This window comes from Macrotis lagotis, chromosome 3, assembly GCF_037893015.1.
Source record: "Macrotis lagotis isolate mMagLag1 chromosome 3, bilby.v1.9.chrom.fasta, whole genome shotgun sequence".
Classification (NCBI taxonomy): domain Eukaryota; kingdom Metazoa; phylum Chordata; class Mammalia; order Peramelemorphia; family Peramelidae; genus Macrotis; species Macrotis lagotis.
The window spans coordinates 103,287,596-103,293,321 of NC_133660.1; positions in this window are offsets into that span (position 1 = coordinate 103,287,596).

Sequence of the window (5,726 nt, forward strand, 5' to 3'; positions counted from 1 at the left end):
TATTTTATGGAAAAGGAAACTGGGACCTAGAGAGTTGAAGTTATTTGTCTTGAAATACATAGTTACAGTAAGCCATGCAGACGTGTGTATATATAGAACATAGAAAACACACACATGTATACTATGTAGATTATCCACACAAAACATTATGTATATGCATATATATTATTTGTGTACAAATGAATCATATATATATATATATATATATATATATATATATATCCATGTGTCTGACAAACCAGATTGACTTTTAGAATTAATAATAACATTAACTCCAATTTAAACAGTACTTCAAGATTTACAAGCCCTTCCTCACATCAACTTTTTCTATTCCCTACATTGCCTAGTATGGCTCTGAGTACATCCTAGGTAAAATCTATTTTTCTTAATTTAGGTGAATTATTTATTACTTATTCAGGAAGGCATTATTATTAATAACTTTCTTCATCAACCACATAAATAGATCAAGAAATTCAAACTTAGGGCAGCTAGGTGGCATAGTGGATAAAGCACCGGCCTTGGAGTCAGGAGTACCTGGATTCAAATCCGGTCTCAGACACTTAATAATTACCTAAGTGTGTGGCCTTGGGCAAGCCACTTAACCCCATTTGCCTTGCAAAAACAAACAAAAAAAACAAGAAAAAAGAAATTCAAACTTAATAATCTTAATGGATTTAGGATATGATTTTATAATTATCATAATTTCTTAGTTTTTAGGCACTAGGAAGAAAATACTTAGTGGTGAGGGCACCCTGTGACATTGAACAATGGAACCTGAGAATCATTTCCCCTAACAGAAGACTGAAGTTAGTGCTGTTCTTTCTCCTTCCTTTTCTCAAAAAAAATGTGTATCATAGTTTTACTGAAGGAGAAATTATATGAAAGAATTGAAATCATTATCATTAAACTAGGACAAAAACACATGTTAAGGGATAGAGAATATTTGGAGTTGGAGGGGAAGAACATAAATAATTAGAGAAAAATGGAGAGAACCCAGGAAAGGTAAATGAGCAGGCTGAAAGTAGAAGCATAGAGAGAATAGATGAAGAGATTTCTGCACTCCTAGAACATGCATTGAATTCTTTTTTTTTTTTTTTTTTGATTTGTCCATGCAATGGGGTTAAGTGGCTTGCCCAAGGACACATGGCTAGGTAATTATTAAGTGTCTGAGACCGGATTTGAACCCAGGTACTCCTGAATCCAAGGCCGGTGCTTTATCCACTGCGCCACCTAGCTGCCCCCATGCATTGACTTCTTGCTTAATATATACTGTTCCTGCATGGAAACTCATTGGTCTTTTTAATTAATTTTACAATGTGAAAGGATAACCTAACAAACTTGGGATTCATCTGATTAACAAGTAGAGCATAGCAAATATAATACTAGTGATGATCTAGGTTCAAATCATTTCTCAAATACTAACTAGCTGTGTGGCCAAACAGTTAACCTCTGGGTCGAGTTTCCTTAACAAGTAAAATGAGGATTCATTCTGAAATAGATGGCCAATGTGGTACAATCCAGTTCCGTCACATCTAAACTGGCTGTTCTATTTCAGAGCAGAGGTTGGTCTTATCTTTCAAATGGTTGCTGTCAAAAGCCACTAGCAAACAAAGCCTGAGGCAGCAGGGACAAGTACAAGTCTATTTTGTTTTTATTTTCTCCCAGAAACCCAATTAACAAGACAGAAAGATACTGGAATAACAAACAAAAAAATCAAAACAAAGCAAAACATCATTTGCCAAGGACTCTGCTTTGTAATTTTGTTGAAATCTACAGTGACATATCTTCCCTGAGGTTTTCAATACCACATCTCATGCTCTGGGACTACCAGGTTTGATTGTTTTTTCAAATCCTCTATTATATATTACTATCCTACTTCAGTATACTCTTGATTTGATCTTGTTAGACAGTCAGCAAACATTTATTACCTGTCAACCACTCAGATAACTAAAGATGATGGCTTGGTGGAAGGGCCTAATGTGACTACTTGTAACTGAAGCAATTGATTTAGAGATAAGAATTGAAGTGGAAGTTTAGTTAAGAAAAGAAATATGCTCCCTACTTGGGTAGGATTTGGTTTAGATTGTACATTTCTGAATGAACATGAAGAGCCTACTGTTTTCAGTGGAGAATCAGATCACAAACAGGAAAATTTTTAATAAATTCTTTTCATGTTCTTGGTAATGCTAAAATATAGGCTAAAAGGGGATGATACAGAAGCAAAGCAAGGGAATTCAAAAACTATGGGAAGAAAGTCAAGTGGTCAAAGGATAAAAAGAAGAAATCAAAGATACTTCAAATATGCATAACAAGAGACATACTAATTAAAAGAATTCAATCTGAGATTTTTAGCTCAAGTCAATAAATTGACAAAGAAAAATGGAGAAAAAAATAGAAGTAATAAATATTTGTGGGACTGTGGCAGGATAGACAAATTACTATGCTTTTAATGCCACTGTGAATTGCTTGAAACAATTTGCAGTTTTGTGAGAAGAGTCACTGTACATTTGGACTCAGTGTCCAAGACTACTTCATGTATGCTAAGGAAGTCAGTGATAGAAAGAAATACAAATCTAAAAGGATCACTCTAATAGGACAAAAAAAAAACTTGCAAAATGAGGTGTTTTTTTTTTTAATCTGGAGGATAGTTAAGCAAATTGCAGATTTTGAATGTAATGTATTATTATTATTATATCACACACATACACACAAACAAGTGTGTGCACACACAAACTCTAAATAAAAGAAAAAATCTGCAAATTATACTACTAATCAATGTACAATGAAATTAGATGAAAAAAGAAACCAATATACATAGTGATTGCAATAATGTAAACAAAAACAATATTTAAAGACTTGAGAACTCAAATGAATTCAAAAAACCAACCTTATTCCACAAAACAGATGGAAAACCAAAACAACTTTCTCTTCTTCTCAGCAGGGAAAGGGTAAAAAAGGACTTTGAAAGATCCGTATTTTATGCAAATATAGTTAATCTATCATTTTGCTTATATTTTATTATAATTTTGTTGCAAAGATTCAATCAACTACTTACTGTAATAAAGAAACATTCTAATGTTATGGATATGCACAATGTGAAATAGAGGAGAAAGTACTAAATCTATAATGATCTCTAATGAAGCAACAACAAAACCAAATATTATCAGAAAGTATACTCAAATATTTCATATTGTGTTTAAAGAAATTATAGTCAATTTGAAAAAAGGAAATAGAGCATAATTTTAAATGTATATGTACCACATGACGAAGCTTTTTTATATCTTATCAGAAAAGTTAGACAAAAATCAAGAAGATATTTATAATGGTACCAAGATTTTGATGTTTGATGTAACATTCAAGTTAATTAAATCCAGCAAAAATTGAGCAAGAGAAAAATGTAGAGTTAACTGAAGTGTTGGATAAACTAGATTTGGATATAAAAAATTAATTAATTTATAGTACCTTTACCAAAACTGATCATGTGGCAACTCATAAGTAACTCTTAAAGAAATTTTTAAAACACACATATGTCATAAAAACACATTCTTTAATGACCACAAAGCAATAAAATTGATAAAATAATTGAGAAATTAAGCTATAAATAGAAAACAATGAAATACTTAATTATCATCCATGGAAGACCTATATAAATATATATATATATATGCAATAGTTATGTCAAAGATGGTAATAATGAAAAAATGCACATTTTTAGGATACAATTAAAGTCACTTGAGAAAAAATTATGTTTCATTAAAAACTAATATTAACAAAGTAGAAGAAAAGAAAACAAGTGAACTGTGTATGTGATTTAAGACTTTAAAAATACAAGTTAGCAAACTTAAACCAAGTATAAAAAAGAAAGCTTGATACTATTGAATTAAAATGACACATTTGAAAGAATAAAAGATAGCAATACTGTTAAATTGCCTTTAAAAATAATAAAACCATAATAAATAAGCAAAATAAGGAAAATCAAATGACAAAAAGCAAGTAAACAATAATGAACAGTTTGAATTCACAAACAAAACATATACCAACAATTTCTATTATATAATTTTATATATAAGAATACCTGAAACTTCAGAGAAGTTTGAAATTAACAAAATATTAAATATTTTTTCTAGGAAAAGAGTAAAATTAGCATACCAAAAAATTGTCAACATGTGAGAGTGAATATTTTTCTGCAAGTCCTTCTCTCTATATGTATACAAGGTCTGGATATCAAAACAAGTTAATTTCACCAACTATTTGAAGAATAATAACTATTTTGTAACTTGTATCAAAAATAAAAATAAGCTGTGAGAAATTATATTTTTTAGAAAAATGTAATCTTAACAGTAAAATAAGGGAGAGAGAAAACAAAAAAAGGGATCTGAAGATTTCCAACAATCAATATTAATGAAAAATTATGTCATCAAAAGAATATGCTTAGAAGTAAAATAAAAAATATACTCTTTATAAGTTGGATTTATTTGAGGAATACAAAGATATTTCAACATTAAAGAAAAAGTTAATAATACAAAAAAGATAAAAAGATAATTTTACATATCTATAGAAAGCTTTTGACCAAAATAATCAGCATTCAGTTATATTAAAATACTTAAAAATAGATGAGGAAGATTTTTTTCTTTAAGATAGCCAAAATCATATATATTGAAAAACTTAAATTAACATTTTTTGTTTAAATTTTATTTATTTATTTAGAATTTTATAATTTCTCCCCCCAATCTCACTTCCCTCCCTGCACACCCCACAGAATGCAGTCTATTAGTCTTTCCATTGTTCCCATGGTATACATTTATCTAAGTTGAATGGGATGAGAGAGAAATAATCATTAAGGGGAAGAAAATAAAGTATAAGAGTTAGCAAAATTGCATAATATGATATTTTTTTTTAAATTAAAGGTAATAGTCTTTAGTCTTTGTTCAAACTCCACAATTCTTTCTCTGGATGCAGATGATATTCTCCATCGCAGATATAACAAAATTGTGCCTGATTGTTGCACAGATAGAATGAGCAAGTCCATTAAGGTTGATTATCAACTTTATGTTGCTCTTAGGGTGTACAATGTTCTTCTGGATCTGCTTGTCTCACTCATGATCAGTACAGGCAAATCCTTCCAGGTTTTCCTGAATTCCCATCCTTCCTCGTTTCTAATAGAACAAAAATGTTCTGTCATATATATGCCATAGTGTATTAAGCCATTTCCCCAATTGATGGACATTCACTCAATTTCCAATTCTTTGCCACTAAAATCAGGGCTGCTATGAATATTTTTGTACAAGTGATGTTTTTACTCTTTTTCAGAATCTCTGGATTGCTGGAACAAAGGGTATGCACATTTTTGTTGCCCTTTGGGCATAATTCCAAATTGCTCTCCAAAAAGGTTGGATGAATTCACAGCTCCAACAACAATGTATTAGTGTCCCAGATTTGCCACATCCCTTCCAACATTAATCATTGTCCTATCTGGTCATATTGGTCAGTCTGAGAGGTATAAGGTGGTACCTCAGAGATGCTTTTACTTCCATTTCCCTAATAAGTAGTGATTTAGATCAATTTTTCATATGACAATGGATCACTTTGATTCCCTCATCTGTAAATTGCCTTTGCATATCCTTTGACCATTTGTCTACTGGGGAATGACTTGTTTTTTTTTTTTTTAATTTGACTCAGTTTTCTTTATATTTTAGAAATGAGTCCTTTGTCAGAAGTACTAGTTG